General features: G+C 39.2%; 1 pseudogene; it reads right to left on the reverse strand.

Moving 5' to 3' along the window:
- Window positions 1-21,356: 21,356 nt before the first annotated feature.
- LOC131707317 (uncharacterized) lies at window positions 21,357-24,500 on the reverse strand (annotated as a pseudogene).
- Window positions 24,501-25,010: the final 510 nt, after the last annotated feature.

Here is a 25,010-nt window from a genome sequence, read left to right on the forward strand (position 1 = left end):
CTCACTGGTGTCTCATTTGTAGACTTCACTGCCATTTGACTTTTTTTTTTTTGGATCAAGCGCCAAATCGGCAAGCACCAATTAGGAGCCAGTAGGGGACAAACAAGTAAACTACTTTTGTATACCACGGTAAATCGTGAAATCGATAACCGTGGTATGGAAAAAAGGATCGTGGTATCAAAACCAGTAATTAAGGAATATATGGCCATTGCAGGTTGAAAAACTATGTTCAAAAAACAAATTATATATTAAAGTGACATTTATTATGTTCACAAGTTTGCAGCTCAATTACTTGCTTTTTGTGTTTTGTTTTTTAATTATTTCTCAATTGTACCCCATATTTGAAATGACTAATTCAAATGGCTATTCAGCCCTGTAACCCCCTTATCGATCAGGTGGAATGAAGATCAATAGATGACCTGCATTCTCACATTAAGACAAATGCATCTTTTCACCTGCTGAACCGAAGCAACAGATATTACCAAGCGAGCTACTGGAGGCTTCGCTTCATAGTGAGAATTAGATATTTTATACATCTTCAAATAATTGTTTTCTTTATTTCAGCACATTTTATTAGTTCTTAATTAAAATGGGCAAAAAACAATGTTGCTTTGGTGCTCAATTCCAGTGGGGTTTTAAATGAACTGGAGAAAAGTCACAGCTGTTCCAGAGTGACATAACAGAAATGAGTAGGAGGAATGTATGCATATTTTTTTCCAATAAATGGTCTGCCCTGTTGACATCACTCTGTATGCACAGGATATAAAAACATGAGTTATGTGAAACCCTTTGTGGTGTTTCCCACAAAAATAAATCGATTGTGACTTTTTCAATGCACATCCTTATTATTTAAAAAAAGCAGCCAATCAGTGCAAACGATATGACACTACAATTTGCGTCACACATTCTTCCATAGACAAAATGCCCGAATACACAGTAGGGAGGTGCAGTAAAAACACCAAATTGTGAAGTGGTCTGCTTGAATCAAACTCTGTTCCTCACGTGGTTTGAACAAAGGGTTCAGTCGAATTAACTTTTAGCTAGGAAAAAACATGTTAGGACCCGATGTATAAACCAATCGACTCAACTCCATTTGTTTTCTCAATCTATACCCAAGCAGGTTTTTTTAATGTTTCTGTAATCCCAGAAATCAAGACTACTGCTAAATACCTGTTGAATTTATAACAATGTTGAATTTACTTTTCAGAAAATTGATGGTTCTGGCAAATACCCTGAAGGGGGGCAGGTAACTCATGTCAAGGCAATTTACATTTGAAGACTGGTTTGCCACAAATGTAATACCACATATTACCAATTCATGACTATTTTGTTAAAAACAAACCTGCTGTCTGTCAACTTGCATTCTCATAAACCCCAGGACTGGCTGAGCCGACAACCCACACTCCTGAGGCCTAATAGCATTACAAACTCTCTCCCAGCATCCTTCTGCCCTCTCTTTCCCCTTTGCTTTCTGAATTAACTCGCCTTGACTGCATGACACTTTGTCTGGTGCTGTGTGCAAAGGCTGTCAGGAAGAGTCCCGAGCAACACAGGGAAAAAAACGTGTCTGGGGAGATAAACTCCTCCAGAGAAGGAAGCAGCTCAACCTCCCAGTAGAGCTGTATGGGTTTTGTTCAGTTCAAGGACAGTGCCAGCAGCAGTTCTTAAGTGACAGAAGTAACGGACACATGCAGTGTATCTGACTAGTGCTCCCGAAAGGCTATCATCAAGCATTCACTGTCAATAATGTATTTTACAGGGACAGGCTCGCCAAGTTAAATACCACTGATAGGACTGAAGTAGAACAGCCCGTGTGACAAGGAAGCTTTGGACTGACAAGAACTTGCTCACAATGTGTCCTTTGTTGTTAATCATTCATGTTGAAAATTCTTCCTGTAGTCTTTGATCCTTGAACCTACTCTAAATAGGGCCATCTTCTGTTGATTAAATCAAAGAAAATAAGCTGATCAGAGAAATATAGCTTGCAATAAGATTTTGTTTTCCACGAATCAAAAGTAGTATATAAAGGTCATTAACATAATCTAGCATTCAGCCCATGGTAAAATGCTGTGTCTACTGTTATCGTATGCTATCATTCGTAGGCATAATTAGAACTACAAATACTGCATAATGAGGCGTGGTTTCATTATTCAATAGATGCCTTCTTTTTCAAATGCACACTAAAACCTCTCTTGAGCACTACTGTGATCAATGCAATATCATTTACAATTATTATGGTTATTGTGCCTAAACGTTTATTGTTAATCACGTGTGATAACACTTTTTCAAATTTTCTTCAGCAAATCACATATATAATTATTTACATGTTTAACCTGAAGGTCTGAGAAAAAAAAGCATACAGAGCTGTATGAAACAAACTGACAAACCTTAAGCATGCATATTAACTGAAATGTTATCTTGTACTACCAGAGAAAGCATTGTAACATTATGAGAGAAACAGATTGCAGTAGCAGACCTTTTCAAATGCTGTGATCACTACTGTTACAAAAAAACTGTGAAACTAATCCTTGCCGTCACACAAGCATGTGCACACCTTATGCTACTCCAATAATACTCTCACTGCAATCATTGTCTCTGATCTGACAGATAGAAATGATGCATTATTACATGTCATCACCATTATAGAATGTTACCTTCGGATCCTGGTTGAGACACATCAACACTGCATTCTTCTAGCCTGTGCACGTCACTACATATTTGACTGGTGTGGATGTATTTTTGCAGATGTTCCTTGTACAAGGCTGCTGATTGGCAGATAGATATTGTATCATAATTGTTCCACAAAGTCTTTGTTGCAATTCCGGTACTGAAAACTTTTGATCGATCCTGAAAAAAATGCCTTAACTTATGAGTAACTGAGACACTGCAAGGGTTCAAACTTTCAGCTTCTGCTTATATCAGCAAACAACCAATTCCCAGCACGATTTTATACATTAAAGGATAATTTGATAATCCCATAACCATTTCCTGTCGCATACTGTCTGAGAAAGCACCCCCCCACCCCCCCACCCTACCTTGAGAGCAAATCAATACAAGTAAATCATCTTGATTCAACAAAATAATACTGTCATCATTGTTGTTGAATAATTACCCTCTCTGTGGAAGGAAACTTGAAGAACTAGAGATTCTATGACTAATATTTATAATCTTGATTGAATGGCACTAATGAATGAGTGGGCGTGCATTAGATAGGAATTTAATGGTATCTGATTTATACAGAGTCCAGGTCAGATTACTAATGTTAAATCCATTAAACTGTCTCTTACATCTGCCTTAATGTACTTCCATGAATGCAATACAGATTAAACAAATCAATTTGCTTAATAATACAGTTTTGTTAAAGAAGATCTGGCCAACTGGAGAATGATTAATCAATAAATGTGTTTTATGTTATTCGACGGCCAGTCAGATTTTTTTTATAAAGATGGCTCTGTGATTAGTTTGCTTCAGTATAAATCTTTTCATGTTCACTGCACTGTGTTCAGTTACATATTACTAATATATTCACTGTTGTCATCAGTGCAGAGGTCTGCAACAATTGACATTGCAAGGCTATCTTTGTTTTATGACATATCTCTTATACATTTCTTGGCTATGATTCAATGTATAAACTGAGAAACATGATGGGCTGTTACATTGTTGGTGCTGTTAACATTTGATGAATATCATGCCAGTGACCGTTCAGTATCACTTGATACATCGCCTTGTCAGGTTTATAGTGAATGCAAAATTCATTCTACAGATAAGAAAAGACGTATCACCCACCCACTCCCATTGTCTTTCTATTTTACAGGTGATGAGTTTAATATTTTTTAATATAAATTGAATTTAGCTTTGTTTGTTGATGCTGAAAGAATGCACTATTTCTACTATATAGCCCCCACCTCAGCAGCAGCAGCATAGGGGTCAGAATGTGCTGTATGTCTTAAATGTACATTATGTTGCATATGTAATATTCCATGTAGTCAAAGGTCAGTAAATTATATAGATGAGAATGATTGAATGCATACAGCAGCTTAACTAATACATATATTTACTGACGTTGGAAATACAGCTGATATACTTGTGTTCCAGTAGCAAGCTATTCCAGGTATACTGTATGAATAGTCTGGATTGAACCATTTGATGGGAAACACATCTGAAATTATTCATTAAAAGAAAATTAGTTATTTAATTAATTAAAAAGGTAGGGTTAATCAATCAGTCTTTATTTTATATAGCGTCTTTCATAGGACCACCATCACAAAGCGCTTTACAAGAAGCAGCAACAAGAAAATCCATAATACTTTAAATACAGAGAAATGCATAATACATGATATACAGTAAAAAGAAAAAAAAGCATAAAACATTAAATACAGTGAAAAATAGTTAAGTCTCAATGGGGCAAGAAAACAAACAACATAATATGAGACATCTTTGTCAGGCCTTTGTTATGACACAAAATAGATTGCAAAAAAAATACTATTTGAAAGTGTGATAATCTAATTTTTCTAATTTTATATATTTGGAACCCATAATTGTACAAAACACCCAGGAACCCTTTTTAAGAGTGTACAGTGCGAGTAACCTGGAAAAAAACACAAAATAGATTACCTTTGACATGATAGTCTGAATGCTTGAAAGGTCATAGATGCATGATAATGCATGCATCAAATGAAAGCTTTATTAGCCAGTGGTATTTCTGAACTGTCAAGCATAAAATAATGTACAGTCAGTTCTAAAAGGATAATTGATAAAGGGAGTGTTTAAGTCATTCTTCTACATACACAAATGTATATTGATGTATACTATTGCCATAATTTAGGTATTTTTATTTAGTATTATATTTTCTTCATTTATGTTTTTCTTTTGTGCCAGGGGTGGGGGGCACAGAATAAAATAAGCGTAATCGCCTTATAATTTTGTTTTTAGCAGACTTAACTGAAGCATCTTAAAACTTCTTATTCACTGTAAATCCAACAAGGCAGATGCTGAATATGCTTGCCACGTTGTTTATCATCTTGGATCTATCTCTGCTACATTCAATTCAGATTGCAGGGTCTAGCCAATTGATCTGAAGTGTGGCAGACCTACACACTGCCATTAAGTTAATTATAATTTGTTTACCAAGGTTATGAAAATCAAACATCTACAGTGCATGTGAGTCTCTTTTGGCAGTAAAAATATAAGAAGCTCCCAACCTGTTGAATACCACGAGTCAGCTCAAAATAAATAGGTTAGCCCTACTCTAAAATGCAAGTACATTGTGTGCTCCTTAAAAAATAAACACAGATAAAAAAAACTGAAAACTTCACACACAATCAAAGTATACAAACGCAAATTTACATAAATCGTGCCCAGCCAGTTTTGAATTGCATGGGCATTCTTTTGAACACCTCTTCAAAAAGCAAGATTCTTCTTTTTTTTCAAAACATGAACTATGTATATTTTATGATAACCTAAAATTTCTTGTATATCAAAAAACAATACAGACTTTCAAGATAAGAAGGATTAGGGGTTGGTAATGCATTTTCCATGAGTGGAATGATGGCTGCATACAAATGAAACAAATAAAAGTCTTAGACGTGGAATGAGTATGGAAAGGCTCAGTGCTTTGCTGGAAGTGACTCCTAGTTACAATAAATCAGACAGACAGTGTTGGCCTTTGAGGATAAACCTGTGAAGGCTTGTTGTGCCTCTCTGAACTGACTCTGAGGTCCAGGGACTAGAAAAGTGCCTGAATGCCATATTAAATCTACCAGGAGGATGGAGCACTTCAAAGAGGAGCACAATCATATCTGATGGAAAATACATTTTCTGAAAGCCACTGACAAAAAAGTACTCTTTGATGTGGATGTTGAATAACAATTGATATGGTCTTTCCTGACATTTTTCATTATTGCTGTCTTATGCTGCCTACTTCTTGTATTAAAGTAATATTAACCATTTGACAGGAACAGATCCTCAAACCTTCACACAGACAATTATTTTTTGAACTGTCTTAGCCCTCAGCCTGGAAAGAAGGTTCCCAAAATGCTTTTTTCAACATGACATTGCCACTGTACATTTTGGCTCCCCTACACCTGTTTGATAGCACACTGCTGTTGTACATAATTGTTGTTCCACCTCCTTATACATGTCTAAGAGAGGGCTATGATGTCCCAAGGTTATTGCTTCCATATGCACTCACATTTATCTTTACTTCAGTTAAAGCTTTGATTATAGCCGATCCAGCTGTTCTACAAAACACGGGTGTTGTTTGGAAATGTATCTGATTAATGTTTGTTGCTTAGTTTGCTTATGTTTGACATAGGATCATAAATAGTAATTCACTGTAAATTTCAATTTGAAAGGGTTCTGAAACATGCGTTATTAAAATAACAAACTGTATATATTAAAGAATTTTTTTTAATTAACTCACTTTTATCAAGTATTATTCCTATTGCTTTTGTATTTTCTGTATTTCAGCCTAGATGCAATGTTCTCTTTTGCTCATTGAAGTTCTGTTGTTTATATAGATTTGCACAAATTAGATTTTTTTTTCTTTTTTTTTTTCAAGCTCTGAAAATCTGGCTCATAGTATCAATTGCATTTTAAAATGAATTAAAAAGGCACATCATAAAGTGATGACCAAAGCTTTAAAATCTATTGTCTCTTTTTGGTATTGGCAACATACTGGTTCCCTTTTTGTTATTTACTTATTGTGTGCTTTTTATAACATTAAAATCACTCAGTAGATTTGTAAAGCCCTTTCCATCTTTTGCTTCTTGTGTTTACCATAGAGAATGACATTTACCACAATATGGAATAGTACCAGCAAAAAAGTAGTGTAGTGGTAGTTGAAAAGTCTGTATAGTGTGTCCCAAATTTTAAAAAAAAGCAATTAACAAAATTATCTTCATCCCAGTAATAGAGGGAACCAGTGATTTTATTGTCAGTGCTAACAAGAGATCGATTTAAAAGCTTTGGTTAATAAATCCAATATTATAATGATACTTGCAGCTTTAAAGAGTGAAGGAATAGTGTGTGTTTAGCACCACCCCTGCTATAGTGTATAGAGAGTGAGGTGATCTGACCAGGAGTGTTAAGTAGTGTATACTTGGCAAAGAGATGGAGCTTGGCAGAGCAGGACATAATATAGAAATGTAAAAGGGCTCACAACAGTTTGGCTGAAGGATTATTATTTGTATATTACAAGTATGGTATATGGCTGTAAGGACTATAACAGTGTGCAGATTCATTAATTCCCCTATTTAACCCTGAATGCAATGTAAGGGTATTGTCACTTATAACTAGGGCTTCTGATGTTCGGTTTTAACCGATAAAAACTTATAAAACACCCCCGATACAAAGAAAATGAATTTGATTATATCCAATAAACACCAGAAAAACACTGGAAATGGTTACTTGATTCATGTTGACTTGACCCCTCTCCCCGTGAAAAAAATTAAAATTAAAATAATCTGCAAAAAAAACTTTGTGTAGTGCAGTTGGGCAATGTCCCTACTTCCTGATTTGTATCTCGCATTGATTCGTTCTGAATACTTAAACCCACCCCAACTACTGAGTGGCAGCACATTCCTACATTTGTATTGGAGGATTGTAACATGCTTGCAAGATTTAAAATGAGATTACAAGAAACGTAGGATTGCTCTTGCTCGTGAGATTTATAGCTATATTCCAGTTCGATATGGAGTATTTACACACTCGTAGAATTTAAAACAGAATTGCAAATTGTGGCGAAATGTAACACAAAAAAAACCCCAAAGAAAATGCCCTGACCATAAGGATTTTGTTGTGGAAGACAGCAAAGGAAATAAGGTACAATTGAAAAAGTGTGCAAGTACTGTCGAGTTACTGTACAAAATATGACAGAAAAAAAAAACAAAAGTAACTGAAAACAATATTTTCATACAGCTTATAAAAAGTGAAAGCTCCCCCTTCCCCACACACACACAAAAAAAAGCATTTAAGTGTAACTCGAAACTAGCTAACAATAAGCACCAAAAAATGTCATTAATAAAAAACAGAAGCCCTACTTCTAACCAAAACCATGCACCAAGTACGGGGTTCATTTTTATTGTTCATGTGGTTCCCAGTGCTTCATTTCATTTTGGATCAAATTAACGTGCCAGATACCATAGGAATTTGTACGTTTGTTTTTTGGTGTTGTTTTGGGCAGCTTGAAGACCATAAGAACTTCTATAGAGACACAAACAAGAACATCTTTATTCCACAATAAACCACAGCTTTCTGGTAGTTTCTTTAGCACTGTTGTGGTACCATTACATGTTTTTTATTTTTATGTCAAGGAGTGAGAGCCAAAAGCGTGACTCAGTTCAGTGAAGCTGAACCTGAATAGAATTGGAAACACATGATTTAGTGGATGCAGCAACCTCACTCACATGGTAACAAAAGCATGTACAGAACAATAACAGAAAGATAATCCACAGGTTAATGGAAGCTATTTATAGAGGATGGCTCTTCAAGCGTGTGTGGTGGTGATGGCCATAAATCTTTATTATACACGTGATCTTTGAAGAGGAGATTTGATCTCTCAAGCCCCTGCTCCCTTATGAGAGGGCTCTACTAGGCAACCTACTGGAGTATTACCTCCAGCCCAGCTAGAAGGAATTTCCATTTACGCCAACACGTTATCTATTAGGAGACTGTTCCCATAGGGAGCATGGGGAAATAAATCTTCATGACAATATCTACTCCATTTGGAGTGTCTTTGAAACCTGTCCTTTTATACCTGCATGGCTTATTAAATTATGAACAGGTGTATTAGCTGAACTGATTTCCAGTCAATCAGTGTTCTTGGATAACTATGGCATTCTGGGAGATGTCGTTCCTCATTTAAACAGCAAGAACTTCATTTCTTTTTTTCCACCCACATTCCAGGGTAAAGACTGTGTATTATTCAGGGTCCTATGTCTTCTGGACAGGTTCAGGAACAACAGCAATTTCATCATTACAGTAACTCTCCATTAATTATATAGACTAGATTTAAACTCAGCTTTTGCATTTCTTTCCTGGCTTTAATCATTTTAGGAACATTACTAAATCATCTTTTTATCACCTGAGAAATATTGCAAAACTCAGACCTATTATCTCTGTACCGGATGCTGAAAGACCTTTGTGTCATCTAGGACTGATTATTGCAATGCTCTGTTTTCTGGTATTCCAAACCGCGCTGTGTCTCACTTGCAGCTTGTTCAGAATACGGCTACTAGAGTTCTGACTAGAACTAAGAAAAGCGAACATATCACCCCTGTGTTGGCCTCCCTGTGCAATTTAGTTGATTTCAAGATTCTGCTTTTAACTAACAAGGCCTTGAATGGACCAGCGCCTATTTATTTACAGGAACTGCAGACCCCATACATCCCTAATCGCAATCGCAGATCACAGAATAAGGGATTGTTGGTTATTCCCAAGGTTAATAAAATAAAAACGAATGATTTGTGGAATGATTTGTCAATTTTTGTCAGCAAAGCTGGGACTTTAACAGTTTTTAAATCCAATACATTTTATATTTTATAATTTTTTTGTATTATTATTTTTTTTATATGTACATACATTTTGTATTAGACTGTTTTTCATTTAATGGTTTTATTATGATTATTATTATTAATATTATTATTTTTAAGCGCTTTGGAACCCTTGGGATGAAAGGCGGTATAGAAATGTGAATTATATTGTATTGTATTGTTCAAACAAGATTACAGCCTACTTACATTTTGACTGAGTACTTCTCAAAAGCCAATCGCTGGCAATTATATTTAGGTCTTTGTCTGTTTCAGGTTCAGCAAAACAATCAATAACTTTACGCTCCATTTCTGGTTCACATTCCTTTGTTTTTTTCTTTTTTTTCTAATGCCACTTTCATCTCTAGATCTAAAACATAGTCCTCGCTTCTATCTTCACTTAGAAAAGACAATTGTCTATGTAAGCCGGATTTCAAACTCAAACTCCAAGGAACTCGTGACAACATTCCCACAATGTGCAAAAACCAAATCCCATTACCAAATTAGGAGTCAATTGAATCACGTTATCGAACAAGTATCAATTAGGAAGAAATGTTTTAGGTGGCATAAACAACTCAAAGTGTTGAATCGGTAAGACAATAACGCGACTCAAAACAGTGAATTCAACACTTACAGTTGTTTATCCCTTACCTAAACTGTGCTGCTGCCGAGACATTAAAATGTTGTTTTCACCTTCGGGATTGATTACTGCAGTTTGATTGATGACTGAGACTTTTGGCCTTTTTTGCCAATAACTATACATTCTATGGCACAGTTATATATCATACAAGAGTGCTGCTGCTTCTGTTCTCAGTCATGTTATTCCAATCCATTTTGTTTACAGTGCCTTCCAGTTACAAAGAGGGTGTAATTCAACATGTTGGTATGGCCCTCAAAGGCCTGCAAGGCCTGGTTTTGAGGTATATAGATTTAAACTTGGATGTTGGGGCTTTAGGCCATTACACCCCTGTATATAATCATCTATCTACACAAATGAGGTATTAGAGTGCAGTGTTTCTGTGCCTTGTTCCTGAATCACTGCCTGATTACAGTTTTGTAGTTTAAAGAGGTTTTAGAAAGTCTTTACCACCATCTAGTGGTGTTCATGATGCAATGGTTACCTCTTAATTGTAACAACAGTAAGATTTCAGTTGGTTTATAAGCAAATATCCAGCCTCACCATTATGTTCAGAAAAGGCACACTTATTGCATATTAACCTCAGAAATGTGAAAATTAATTGTATTCACATTGCATTTAATCTCTTAAAAACAAATTCCACCCACCTCCCTCTGTAGTTAGCTGGAACAACCTAATTTAAAAATACTGTACGGTACATACTTCAAGCCATTTTCTAAAAATGTATATAAGCCACAATTAATTTCACTATGCATTGGAGATGAAGAAAATTCTAAAAAAAATCTTCTGTATAATGGTGGTTACATGAATAATAAAAAAATATATTTCTCCAATGCTGTTTTTTTTTTAAACCTTAAAAATGACTGTAGGTCTATAAATTAACTATCATTTGTGTTACATAAAGGTATGACTTTTTCAATAAGGATTAACCCAGTCACATTTTTCACAGGAGTTGTCCATGTGACAGAGCACATTGCAACTAAGAACCAGTAATTTGCTTGTAATTCAAGTCAGGAATTAGTCACAGTAATGGGTGCTTGGTGGAGAGGTGGATTTCCTTGTTAGGAGCTAAATACAGGATTAGCAAAATTCTCCATGGAGAAAACTTGATTTGTCTTTCATGTTTTCTACAGAGAAGGGATTATGTCTGCTTAAAGCAAGTCTTTCTTAAAAAGATACAAAGTATAAGAAGAAGGATTTAGGGTTGCAGAGCCTGTGCTTATTTAAGTAGCCAAAGAGTAGATGATTTTAGATCAATGGATTATTTAAAGCCACAAACCTTGTTAAAACCACTGGGTCAAACAGACTAAAAGTAAAATGCTGAAAAGATGTTGGACAATGGCTAATACAGACATGCTCAAATTTGTTGGTGACAAAAGTAATTGGCATCCACCATTGTTTATTCCATATTTAATAGAAATCAGACTTTGCTTTTGATTTTTTATTCAACATAATATTGTAAATAATAAAACAAATGAAAATGGCATGGACAAAAATGATGGGACCGCTAACCTAATATTTTGTTGCACAACCTTTAGAGGCAATCACTGCAGTCAAACGTTTTCTGTAGCTCTCAATGAGACTTCTGCACCTGTTAACAGGTAGTTTAGCCCACTCTTCCTGAGCAAACAGTTCCATGGACCTTAAACTTCTTAATAATATTTGCAACTGTTGTCACAGGAACATCAAGCTGCTTGGAGATGGTCTTGTAGCCTTTACCTTTACCATGCTTGTCTATTATTTTCTTTCTGATCTCCTCAGACAACTCTCTCCTTTGCTTTCTCTGGTCCATGTTCAGTGTTGTGCACACAATAATACCAAACAGCACAGTGACTACTTTTCTCCATTTAAATAGGCTGAATGACTGATTACAAGATTGGAGACATGTGTGATACTAATTAAAGAAACTAATTAGTTTGAAATATCACTATAATCCAATTATTTATTATCATTTCTAAGGGGTACCAACAAATGTGTCCAGGCCATTTTAGAATATCTTTGTAGAATAAACTATAATTCATCTAATTCATCTCTTTTGTTTTATTCTATGACATACCAAAGGCATGCAAGTATACATGATAAAATAGCTTTTAATTTCATCACTTTTCAGGAGGAATGAAGCATTATTTCAATGAGCTGTAAGGGTACCAACAAATTTGAGCACGTCTGTATATATATATATATATATATATATATATATATATATATATATATATATATATATATATATATATATATGTTTATTTCTTTTTGTACTATATCTTAGGTGATGATTGCAATGTTAACATAAAAATGGTTAAATAAATTGCTACCGCCATTGCATTTACTAATTAAATCATCACCAATACAGGACAAAAAATGCATCAGAAAAATGTTCATTTTCTGGTTTAATCTTTGTGTAAAAGAAAAGGGAATATACTAATGTAACAATAACCTAATGTGTCAGTACGACATAAATGGTGCATGGGTTCAATGAGGAACCAAACAACCAAGCACTCTTTTGAAAGAGGAACTTTAAGGGCAGCAGTGTGGAGTAGTGGTTAGGGCTCTGGACTCTTGACCGGAGGGTTGTGGGTTCAATCCCCAGTGGGGGACACTGCTGTTGTACCCTTGAGCAAGGTACTTTACCTAGATTGCTCCAGTAAAAACCCAACTGTATAAATGGGTAATTGTATGTAAAAAATAATGTGATATCTGTATAATGTGAAATAATGTATAATGTGATACCTTGTAACAATTGTAAGTCGCCCTGGATAAGGGCGTCTGCTAAGAAATAAATAATAATAATAACTTTATTTAGTGAAACATGCGGCACAGTAATATTGATTCGAGCGGTGGGGCATTCACTATTTTAAACAAGATAGTAACAGTCATATATACCTCCATATGCTGACTGTGACCTACATTCACAGTGTGTGGAATAACATGTTCATAATTTCATGATCTATGTAGCTGCAATGAGACTAAAACAGAAGTATAGCACTGCACATAGATTTCATCTATGAACACTAACGTAGCACAGTAACTGCTAGGGGCTCTGCAGCCTGACATGACATTACTTGATCACTACGATGTAAAAAGTGCAGGGTTATAATTAACAGTCTTCTGCTGTACAGTGTAATTGGGTCAGGGTAATCATGATGTTGTTGAATAACTACTGTGTGTGTCAAAAATGTAATATACGGTATCTCAAATATACTACAGATTTATCTGATTACATTTCAGTTGCTGTTAGATATTTGGGGATTCTTTATTCTGTTTATTCTTAGATTTACATTTATTTAGATACCGTACAGTTATGAGCCTCATTTCTGCAGTGTTGAATGTAAAACGTTTAACGTGATATAATTACCCATGTGTAAAAACCATTGCGTCATCATTAGATTTGGCTGTTTGCATTATGTTACAGTGCCTTGCGAAAGTATTCGGCCCCCTTGAACTTTGCGACCTTTTGCCACATTTCAGGCTTCAAACATAAAGATATGAAACTGTAATTTTTTGTGAAGAATCAACAACAAGTGGGACACAATCATGAAGTGGAACGAAATTTATTGGATATTTCAAACTTTTTTAACAAATAAAAAACTGAAAAATTGGGCGTGCAAAATTATTCAGCCCCTTTACTTTCAGTGCAGCAAACTCTCTCCAGAAGTTCAGTGAGGATCTCTGAATGATCCAATGTTGACCTAAATGACTAATGATGATAAATAGAATCCACCTGTGTGTAATCAAGTCTCCATATAAATGCACCTGCACTGTGATAGTCTCAGAGGTCCGTTTAAAGCGCAGAGAGCATCATGAAGAACAAGGAACACACCAGGCAGGTCCGAGATACTGTTGTGGAGAAGTTTAAAGCCGGATTTGGATACAAAAAGATTTCCCAAGCTTTAAACATCCCAAGGAGCACTGTGCAAGCGATAATATTGAAATGGAAGGAGTATCAGACCACTGCAAATCTACCAAGACCTGGCCGTCCCTCTAAACTTTCAGCTCATACAAGGAGAAGACTGATCAGAGATGCAGCCAAGAGGCCCATGATCACTCTGGATGAACTGCAGAGATCTACAGCTGAGGTGGGAGACTCTGTCCATAGGACAACAATCAGTCGTATACTGCACAAATCTGGCCTTTATGGAAGAGTGGCAAGAAGAAAGCCATTTCTTAAAGATATCCATAAAAAGTGTCGTTTACAGTTTGCCACAAGCCACCTGGGAGACACACCAAACATGTGGAAGAAGGTGCTCTGGTCAGATGAAACCAAAATCGAACTTTTTGGCAACAATGCAAAACGTTATGTTTGGCGTAAAAGCAACACAGCTCATCACCCTGAACACACCATCCCCACTGTCAAACATGGTGGTGGCAGCATCATGGTTTGGGCCTGCTTTTCTTCAGCAGGGACAGGGAAGATGGTTAAAATTGATGGGAAGATGGATGGAGCCAAATACAGGACCATTCTGGAAGAAAACCTGATGGAGTCTGCAAAAGACCTGAGACTGGGACGGAGATTTGTCTTCCAACAAGACAATGATCCAAAACATAAAGCAAAATCTACAATGGAATGGTTCACAAATAAACATATCCAGGTGTTAGAATGGCCAAGTCAAAGTCCAGACCTGAATCCAATCGAGAATCTGTGGAAAGAACTGAAAACTGCTGTTCACAAATGCTCTCCATCCAACCTCACTGAGCTCGAGCTGTTTTGCAAGGAGGAATGGGCAAAAATTTCAGTCTCTCGATGTGCAAAACTGATAGAGACATACCCCAAGCGACTTACAGCTGTAATCGCAGCAAAAGGTGGCGCTACAAAGTATTAACTTAAGGGGGCTGAATAATTTTGCACGCCCAATTTTTCAGTTTTTTATTTGTTAAAAAAGTTTGAAATATCCAATAAATTTCGTTCCACTTCATGATTGTGTCCCACTTGTTGTTGATTCTTCACAAAAAATTACAGTTTCATATCTTTATGTTTGAAGCCTGAAATGTGGCAAAAGGTCGCAAAGTTCAAGGGGGCCGAATACTTTCGCAAGGCACTGTATATATGCAGTGTATACTACCAAACTACATTTAAAATATATTATGAAATATAACCAGTTAACCAGAGCAGTTACAGTGCAGTCTGAATCCAGATCAGGTGATACAGTAGCCCTCATCCTCTGTGGAAGTTATTGCCAGGTTGTATATTATTTTTGTTCATCGCTGGTTTCCAGTTCAACAGCTGTGATAGTCCCTAAGCACAAAGAACCCAACTTTTCATAATTTCCCTCATGATTTGTGCCAAAAAAAATAAAATGGAAACACCTTGAAAAAAAAACTCACATACTTAATGGATTTAGTAATAGATAGTCTGAAGGCAAGTTTAAAACACCCAAATCATGCAATACTTGCTCTAACCCTATGTGTTCTGCTACTGATTATAAATTGAACAATATACCCAATCACAGTTGAAAAGGACTAATGCGCATATAATTGACTTTTTCGTTTTGAACTGGAATAATTTATCATAGCACCTTAGCATTTTTCCTTGGTCTGAATGATTAAAACAAAACTAATTAGGGACAGGGAGTAGATGTTTCAAACTACTTAACCTTGAAATGGTGTGGAAGTCCTCTACTTAATATATTAATAAAGCTTTACATCTAGTTTCAGGTAGGGCGGCAAATATATTAGTTTATACTTGAGGAGTAGGGTAAGGACAGGAAAAAATGTAATAAAATAAGTGTGGCTTAATTTACTGTTGCTATTATTGTTTACTGTTTTGATTTAGTTATTCCATCTCACAGACCCCAGGCTAATTGGCCCTCTTTCCCATCTCTCCCCCCTCGACCCTGCCCAAAAGAATTGAAAATATAGGCTCTTGTTACCAGTATATTGCTTGTTTTTCCTCTAACCCCTGTTATAATTGCAATGATAAGCAGAAATCATAACCGCATTGCTGGATTGCTGTAGGACTGACCTCCCTTGACAGTTCCTGAATTATTCAGCTATCAAGGGCCCGCTAAACATTAAATTAAGCATCCTCTCTTCCCTGTCCTAAACCATTAAGTTATGCAAATGTGCAGATAATGGGACATATGACAGCTGGAGGCATTAATCAGGCAGCTCTGATTCAGGGCTGCTGTTATGTGGAAACCACATCTGCCAACAGACAGAAAAGACACAATTAGATCTCACTTAATGCAATGATAAGAAACTACCCAGCACTCCTCAGCTGTGCTGGGCTATAAACCAGGTGATGAATGGCTCACTGGGGAAATACATCCGTTGCCTTCTTATTCACTTAATTATTATTGTTTGTAAATAAGCCTGCTTTCATAGTACCCCCCTCCCCCCCCCATTTCCTCTCTAAATCTGTTAATTAGGGTATTTACACACAATATGCTGTATATAGAAAAGATTATGTGTCTATAATGTTGTAACCATAAGCACAAATAGATTTGCATAGCAGTTTCTTTCCTTGTTTTACTATGAATTTAATACGACAAACCAGAACGTGTTACCTATACATTGGCTCTAATCAAGCACATATTAAAATCTGAACTGGGTGAAACTGCTAAGCAATAAGAGTCCTATTTCCATCCTTGTGATATTATCAGACAATTTGAGTTATACATGTTAAAGCAAATATTTGTTAGATTTTAGTTACTGTATTTGATTTGCTGCATTTTCATTGTTAAATACCAGTATTTATTTATGTATACAGTGCCTTGCATAAGTATTCACTCTCATTGGACTTTTCCACATTTTGTGGTGTTACAACCTGGAATTAAAATGAATTTAATTAGGATTTTTTGTCACTGATCTACACAAAATAGTCGAAGTGGGGAAAAAAATCTACATATTTTTCAAAATTATTTACAAATAAAAAACTGAAAAGTCTTGATTGCATAAGTATTCACCCCCTTTGCTGTGACACCCCTACATAAGCTCTGGTGCAATCAATTGCCTTCAGAAGTCAGATAATTAGTTGAATGAAGTCCACCTGTGTGCAATTAAAGTGTCACATGATCTCAGATTAAATACACCTGTTTCTGGAAGGCCCCAGAGTTTGTTAGAGAGCATATCTAAACAAACAGCATCATGAAGACCAAGGAGCTATCAAAACAAGTCCGGGATAAAGTTCTGGAGAAGCACCAATCAGGGTTGGGTTATAAAAAAATATCCCAAACTCTGAACATCCCCCGGAGCACCGTTAAATCCATTATTAAAAAATGGAAAGAATATGGCACAACCACGACTCTGCCTATAGAAGGCCGTCCACCAAAACTCAGTGACCAGGTAAGGAGGGCATTAGTCAGAGAAGCAACCAAGAGGCCAATGGTAACTCTGAAGGAGCTGGAGAGATCCACAGCTGAGATGGGAGAAACCCGGACGCTCCACAAAGCTGGGCTTTATGGAAGAGTGGCGAGAAGAAAGCCATTGCTGAAAAAAACCCATATCAAATCCCATTTGGATTTTGCCAAAAGCCATGACCAAAATTGAATTTTTTAGCCTTAGCACAAAACGCTATGTGTGGCGCAAAGCCAACACTGCACATCACCCTGAGAACACCATCCCCACAGTGAAGCATGGTGGTGGCAGCATCATGTTATGGGGATGCTTTTCATCGGCAGGGACTGGGAAACTGCAGGATTGAGGGCAAGATGAATGGAGCCAAATACAGGGAAATTCTAGAGGAAAACCTGTTTCAGTCTGCAAGAGACCTGGGACTGGGGCAGAGGTTCACCTTCCAGCAGGACAATGACCCTAAACACACAGCCAAAGCTACACTGGAGTGGTTTAAAAACAAGAACCTGAATGTTTTAGAATGGCCCAGTCAAAGCCCAGACCTCAATCCGATTGAGAATCTGTGGCAAGACTTGAAAATTGCTGTTCACCAACAGTCCCCATCCAACTTGACAGAGCTTGAGCAATTTTGCCAAGAAGAATGGGCAAAAATTGCAGGATCCAGTGCAAAGCTGGTCGACACTTACCCAAAAAGACTCACAGCTGTAATTATTATTATTATTATTATTATTATTATTATTATTATTATTATTATTATTATTATTTATTTATTTCTTAGCAGACTCCCTTATCCAGGGCGACTTTCAAAATTGCTGCCAAAGGTGCTTCTACCAAGTATTGACTCAGGGGGGGGGGGGTACTTATGCAACCAACAAATGTCTTTTTTTTTGTTTAATTAACTTTTGTGTCACAATAAAAAAATATTTTGCACCTTCAAAGTGTTAAGTATGTTGTGTAAATCAAATGGTAAAAATCCCAATTAAATCCATTTTAATTCCAGGTTGTAACACTACAAAATGTGGAAAAGTCCAAGGGGGGTGAATACTTATACAAGGCACTGTATATTTATTTATTTATTTATTTCAGGGTTCAGAAATGTGTACAGGTTGTTAAAACAGCCTGCAGATAATAATAATAATAATAATAATAATAATAATAATAATAATAATAATAATAATAATAATAATAATAATAATAATAAAAACTAGAACTGCCAGGCAGTTTTACGGCTTCCAAGCCCAGAGCCAGTACCAGTACCAAACACTTTGACAAATACTAGTGCAGAATGCCATTTTTACTAATATGAATTCTATTGATACCTACTAAACTGTTTTTCTACTGAAGCAGTATTAAATTGAAGAAAACATAGGTCTGGTGGCCGTCTTGTTTTACAGAAGAACAATATTTTGGCATATTTGTACTCTATCATCACCAGGATGATGCGTACTAAGTTTGGAGTTAGTTGGCTATACGGTTTTCGAATAGAAGCAGTTTGATATTTGGGACGCATTTCGATTAATATGCTAGCGGCCATTTTGATAGTAACATTTATCTCAGCAACTACTGCTTTCAAAACTTGAAGTGGGTTCGGTGGCATATGACATATACAAAGTTTCAGATCAGTGGGTTCAACGGTTCCCAAGAAGAAGATTTGAATGTTTAAAAAAAAAAAAAAAAATGTGTCAGGCCGTCATCTTGGTTGACATAGGAGCACAATTTTTTTTTTTCATTTGATTTGTAATCTAGACGGTAGAGTCCTGCGCGGGTCCAATGTTTACAACCCGCTTCCGACCCGGACCCGCTACTACAGGACCGGAGCCGAACCTGCACCCCGCTGCAACACCGTCTTCTTACCCGAGACCCGACCCGCTTTAATAAGACCTGCCACCCGACCCAAACCCGCAAGTGTTTGTCCTTTACCTACTGTCTGCATCAAGTGACTCACTCACGCTCTCACATTCACACACAGGTATCTCACCATTCTCCACGGATTGAGTTTACACAGTGTTATGTTACTATCATGTATTATGCACTTTCCACTGTACTTAATGTATTATGCATTTTTCACTGTATTTTTTTTTTTTTTTACTGTATCATGTATTATGCATTTCTCTGTATTTCACGGGGCGTGAGCTGGGTTGAAGAGTAAGGCAGAAGAAGCAGCAAGGGGCTGTTAGTAGGACAGAAGGTGGTCACTGACTGAGGGCGACGATGCCGACACATCCCAGGGGTAGAGGACCCAGCAACCGAAATGAGATAGACAAGGTGATCGCTGACTGAGGGCGACGATGCCGACACATCTCAGGGGCGAAGGACCCAGCAACCGAAAACACTAATGAGGGTGAAGACTCGAAGAGCCGCCCCTCAAGAGGAGATTGGAGAGGTACCCAGCATCTGAGACTTCTGTAAGAGGCGCTCGTAAAACCCCTGATAGGCCGAGATGTCACGCTGCCTGGGACCTGAAATAAGGACAAAGCATTGAAGTTAGTATAGGACTCAGCACGAGAGGCCACGTCCCGAAAGAGAGGCAGTACAGAGCAGAGCCTCGACAGGTAAGATAGGCGCAGGAGCTGCGATAGAACAGATTTTGGCCGGGGGTCCGCTCTGACTCACATGGTGAGAACCCCCCTGAAGGTAAGGGAGGCGGATGCCTAACCCTGAGGTCGGGGAAGTGAGACTCACTTGCCCCCCAAAGGATGGACCCCCGGCACCTCACGAAAATTCCCACACCGTGAAGAAAACGAGAGACAGCACATGCCAACGCATAACATAAACAAAAGTACGTAAAGACGAACGAGACAAACAGAGAGATGGTTAGATTATTAGTAGCTGTGATTATGTGTATACCTGCCGCTCAGTGGAGAGGAAAAAAACCCCATGAACCTAATGGGGAAAAACCTCTGGTGGCTCCGGCGGACAGGTAGCCCCCACTCCGGGCATACTAGCGATTTTAGAATGGGCTACAACTATATCGGAGGGAGATGAATGAATGTAAGAATCTACTGCGGAAGAAGACCAGCGGCCCATGGTCTTGATCAGGCTGTGGTTGATGCTGGCCCTTGCAGCGGAGGTAGCTGCGCCTATACGAAATGAATGGGGAGAATAAAGCTGAGGAGGGAGGCCTGCTCTGGAGAGGAGGGTGGAGAGGTGGGCTGAGAACCAGTGACGTGTAATAATAGCGTGGGAGGAATCGATGAATAGAGGGTCCAGGGGGGGGGGGGATTTCCTGATGGAGAGATATTTTGACATAGCCGAGAAAGGGCAGATAGAAGATTCAATCCTTGAAAGTTGGATGAACTGACCATGCCGGAGTTGATCTGTCTTTGAGGTACGCAGCCGAATTATAAAATAGCAGTTGGAAATGCAAGAGAGGTCACATACACGAATACCCGCTGCGGGGAAGCTTGAAGCTGAAGGAACCGTGAATTCTGAGCTTCTGAGGAATCCGAAGAAGGCTGCGAGACAGATGGTCTCCATTAGGAGATCTTCGTAGGGGGAGAAGCAACCTTTCCGAAGAGTAGAGATGAGAGAATGGAGGATGTCTGTTGATATAGGCAGGCGGGAAGATGCAGCAGGGGGGGAGCTTTTGAGAATTCCGCGGAGAGTCAGACGAACGACTGGTATGGAGAGGATGATGGGTGAAGGCACGGACATGATGCGGTAGTGATATTGGATTCCTGAAATATAAGATTTAATGGATGCTGGGGAAAGATGGAGAGATTCTTTAGCATGAACGATGAAGGCTAGGATCCAGTCTTGATTGAAGGGAATAGGGTGGATACGATTATGAGCACAGAATCTTAAAAATGCTGACCAGGCCGTAGAATAAGAGGCTCTTGAAGAAGGGGCGAGGGCTGTAGACATGTAGTTTTGAGCAGATTGAAGGAGGTTGCGAAGGGTAGAGTTCAGTCTAGGAGCAGCTGATGAAACTGTGGGATCTGGAGAGGGCTTGGGGAGGCAGAAGGAACCAGCTGACGGAACTTGGATACCTGTAGGCGAGAGAGAGCATCAGCAGCATTATTGTGGATACCAGGCAGATGGCGGGCCTGTATTAGGAAGTTGAGAGATACGGAAGACCATATGAGACGACGGAGCAGGCGCATAATGAGGGGGGATGAAGAACGTCCTTTGTTGATGATGTGCACTGTGGGTTTGTTATCGCTGAAGAAAGGATTGATTTTCTTGACCATTGGTGACCCCAAAGGACAGCGCCCACTACGATTGGATAAATTTCTAGGAGAGCTGTAGATTTCTCTTGAGGGGGAAGGAACTGAATTTCAGGGGGCCAAGTGCTGGAGAACCATTCGGGAGCGAGGAACCCGCCGAATCCGATGGAGGAGGCGTCGGTGAAGAGGGCAAGGTCATGAGGGGCTGAAATGAAGTCGTCATAAAATAGAGAGAGGCCATTCCAGTTAGTAAGGAGATTGATCCACATCTTTATGTCTTTTCTGGCGTCGGCTGAGATTTTCACGTGAGAATTCATATTCCTAACAGTTGATGAGAGGGCTAGGAGACGTGAAATAAAAGTTCTGCCCTGAGGAATGATGCGGATGGCGAAATTAAAATGACCGAGGAGAGACAGGAGGTCCCTCTTCTTAATGAAAGAGGAGATCTGAAAACTGTTAATGAGTGAGAGTAAGCGTTGGAGTTTGGCAGGAGGCAGGCTGGCTTCGAATTTCACGGTATTGAGTGTAATGCCGAGGAATTCCAGGGAGTTAACAGGGCCGATGGTTTTCTCTTGAGAGAGAGGGACACCAACTAGGGAGAAGAGGGTCTTAAGCTGGTTAATTGCTTGGGCTGGAGGATCCAAAGGGGGTGAAATAAGCAAAAAGTCATCCATTAGATGGAGAAGGAAGGGGACATGATAGGAGTTGAGCAAAATCCAAGAGAGGGCTTCTGACAAAGAATCGAATATTTTTGGGCTACTGCGACAACCAAAGGTGAGCTGGGTGGAGAAATAGAACTTGTCTGCCCAACAGACTCCGAAAAGGTGACGGAGGGAAGGATGAATAGGCATGACCTTGAATGCATCAGAGATATCGGCTTTGGCAAGCCAGGCTCCATGACCTGCAATTTTGATGAAATAAATGGCATCTGAGAGCTTAATGTAGTGAAGAGCGAACTCCTCGCTTGAAATGAGGGAGTTAATGCTGCGTGTGTAGCCGCCCCGAGGAGCGGATAGATCAATGATAAGGCGTTTCTTGCCAGAATATTTGCGGGTAGCGATGCCTATGGGATTAATGCGAAAGGTAGTGAAGGGGGGTGCTGCAAAGGGGCCGACCATGAAGCCTTTGTCGACTTCGGCCTGGAGAAGGGAACTGACGACTTCTGGCTCAGTGATGGCAGAACGGAGGTTCTGACAAATGTGAGACTCGGAAGGAACGTGAGAAATGCCAGTGAAGAAGCCATTTGTAAGTCCACTAATTAGATAGGAGACGAACGCCTTGTCTGGATGATTTAGAAGCGCATTAGCTAGAGCCGGAACGATGATAGGAGTAAAAACCTGAAGTAACTTTGATTGTCACTTAGCTTTAAGAGGACATATGGACCGGGAGTGGGCATCATTGCAGAAGCTGCAGACATGGAGGTTCTTGCAGGCGCGGTTGAAACAGACAGAAGAATTAAAGTTATTGCATATTTGCCTGCCACCTGAAAACTTAATGGGACGGCCATAGACATCTTGAGCTTGAGATCTGGTGGGTGGAGCTGAAGCATGGATGGAAGCAGGGGTAAGATGTCTTGAACTGAGAAGAGAAGGCAAAGGATTAGGAATGGGTTGGGGAGCACTAGCTGCTACCTTAGGACATAGGTAAGAGGAGTGCGCTGTGGAGGCACATGCACTGCAGGCGTTGGCACGAATTCCGCTGAAAATGCGGGTGAAAAGATCTGGGTCGGAACGGGACCAATCCACGATACGGTTGTCGGCTGAGAGGGTGGCGGCAGCTTTGGCTGAGAAGGCACGGTGGTATTGATAGAACAAGGTGCCTCCGTAGCGCACAGACAATTCAACGACCAGAAAAAGATACTGATTTAGCTCCTGTAATCTATGTGGATAGACAGAACAAAGAATGTCACGATAGACGGAAAAAGCAAGGACGAATTCTCCCACGGAAAGGCTTTTTTTGAAGACGTGGGTCGCGGGACTTTAGAGTGACTGAAACGTCTCCGCAGTCAACCACTCTGTGATCTAAAAACTCAGAAGAAGCAATGAGAATAGAAACGAGATTAACATCCTTGCCTTCAATTATTAGCTTCCTAATTTTTGGAGAAATAGAATGGCTGGTGATAGCACGGGGAGAAGAGGAACTTGCTACAGTGGCTGAAGAGAGGTTGAACTCTGGAAGAGCAGCGGGGGGTACTGAAGAAGACGTACCAAAAGTATAAGCAGGAGTGCTGGAACTGAAGGCGGGTGGAGCCGAAGAAGGGTTCTCCAGTTTGTCAAGACGGGCGCTGAGGGCTAGCTGAGAGTCTATAATGGGCTGGAGCAGAGATTGCAGTTGATTAAACGTGACCTGAGGAGCGCTGCTGGAGGAGGGGACGGGCGGGGTGAGTGACTGCGGCGGCAGATGCTGTGGCTGCGTTGACTGCGCTGGCAGGGGGAGCTGGGCTGCGAGAGCAGGATCTTGCGCATGCGCAGCATGAACAGGAACTGAGAACGTAGCAGGAGAGGAGGGCCTGACGGCCGAAGCTTGCAAGCGGGGGGGAAAAATCGGCTCGGCTGACAAAGCTTCACAATAAGTAAGAAATAGAGACATGCGATCTCCACCAACGGGAATGGGAATGGACTTTTCAAAGAGTATTTTCAGCAGCTTGGGTGTCGTCCAATCTTTATAGTGGAGCTGCGGTGGAGGCTGGCTAGCGGAACCGCGCTTTGAGCCCCGCTCTTGCCTAGCTGAAGAACGGGTAGAAGCAAGGTTGACTGGCGGGGCTGGTGCGGTCATGGACCGAGACGAGGAATGGGATGCCTGACAGAGACGGACCGGTGGAGGGGTCGGAGGCAGGAACTCGTCTGAGTCGGAAGGAAAGGCGTAGGCTGAACGCTTCTCCATTTGGAAGCAGGTAAGACTGCGCGTATAAATCTTGATGAAACGATGGTCTTCGTAATATATATATATATATATATTTTCTTCGAGTAATGCGTAACACTACCGGTCAGGATTCAAAAACGAAACACTAGACAGAAAAGGTGCAGGTGATCAGAGCTTAAATAGAAAATAGATGCTAATTAACAGGAAATTAGAAAATTGGGAGATTGAAAGATTGGAAGCACCCAGCTCCACGCCCCCTGAACCACGCAGGCTAACATTTAAAGTATTATGCGGATTTTCATGTTGTTACTGCATCTTGTAAAGCGCTTTGTGATTGTGGTTTACAGCGTGATAGCTCTCCAGTGGTCTGCTTAACTATTGCTACTTACTTTTCTATAAAATACCTGTCTATTCCTTTCGTGCCACCAGTTGAAAGGGCTGTGCTTTCGTAGAGATGATGTACCAGTTTTGTGGCTGTCGTTTACAAAAACATAATGACACGTTTTACAAGCAACGAATCCATTCACATGT

This window comes from Acipenser ruthenus, chromosome 1 (genome assembly GCF_902713425.1).
Source record: "Acipenser ruthenus chromosome 1, fAciRut3.2 maternal haplotype, whole genome shotgun sequence".
NCBI classification, from domain to species: Eukaryota; Metazoa; Chordata; class Actinopteri; order Acipenseriformes; family Acipenseridae; genus Acipenser; species Acipenser ruthenus.